Raw genomic sequence first — 731 nt, forward strand, 5'->3', positions numbered from 1 at the left:
TACATATATATAAAAACTATGTGTATGTGATATAAATAGCAAGATACAAATCATAGAATATTATGGAAGTTAGGAAATTAACAGCAAGCCAGAATAAGGACAAAACTGAATGAAAGTAGAAATGGCAATTTAGAGATATGGGGAAACTATTTCCTAGCTATTATTAATATTTAGTTAATTTTTAGCCAACAACTGAAAATAAAATAATACCTTACTTAGAAGTTGGCCTAACTTACTTAACAAAACAAACAAACACCAAAATTCTACCTGAAAACCAGGAAAACTAATTTTCCATCTTTAATTATACTTCCTCCACCTAAAATTAAGGGAATATTGTGATTTATGAAGTGAGAATCTAAAGAGACATGTTATTAAACCACCCAATGGTAACTGTGTGGTAGGATTAAAAGTACCAAGTCACATTTGGGTAGAGTCTGAGAATGAAGGGGTAACAAAAAAATTACAGGGGTACCAGCATAAGACTTATATTCATAAGCCTTTTCCAACTTTCATTGGTAATGCTGGTTTTCTAGTAAAACTGTTCAAACTAAAGCCATTTATTTCAAATGTTAAAAAACAAAAACAAAAACATTATTTTGGGGGGGACAGCTGAGATATGCAAATATTTTTGAAGCACTTTGTGAAGATATTCATTTCTCAGATATTGGCCAGAAACTCTGGCTAGGGAATTTGTTAGCTTCCTATTAAAAATTGTTACCTATTTTTTTTTT

General features: G+C 30.4%; 1 protein-coding gene across 2 annotated transcripts in view; it reads right to left on the reverse strand.

The window, feature by feature from the left end:
- Nucleotides 1–731, reverse strand: part of MBNL1 (muscleblind-like splicing regulator 1) — a 144,983-nt gene that overhangs the window by 47,757 nt on the left and 96,495 nt on the right. The gene's annotated exons all lie outside the window — the stretch shown is intronic.

Source organism: Galeopterus variegatus, unplaced genomic scaffold (assembly GCF_000696425.1).
Source record: "Galeopterus variegatus unplaced genomic scaffold, G_variegatus-3.0.2 Scaffold847, whole genome shotgun sequence".
Taxonomy (NCBI): domain Eukaryota; kingdom Metazoa; phylum Chordata; class Mammalia; order Dermoptera; family Cynocephalidae; genus Galeopterus; species Galeopterus variegatus.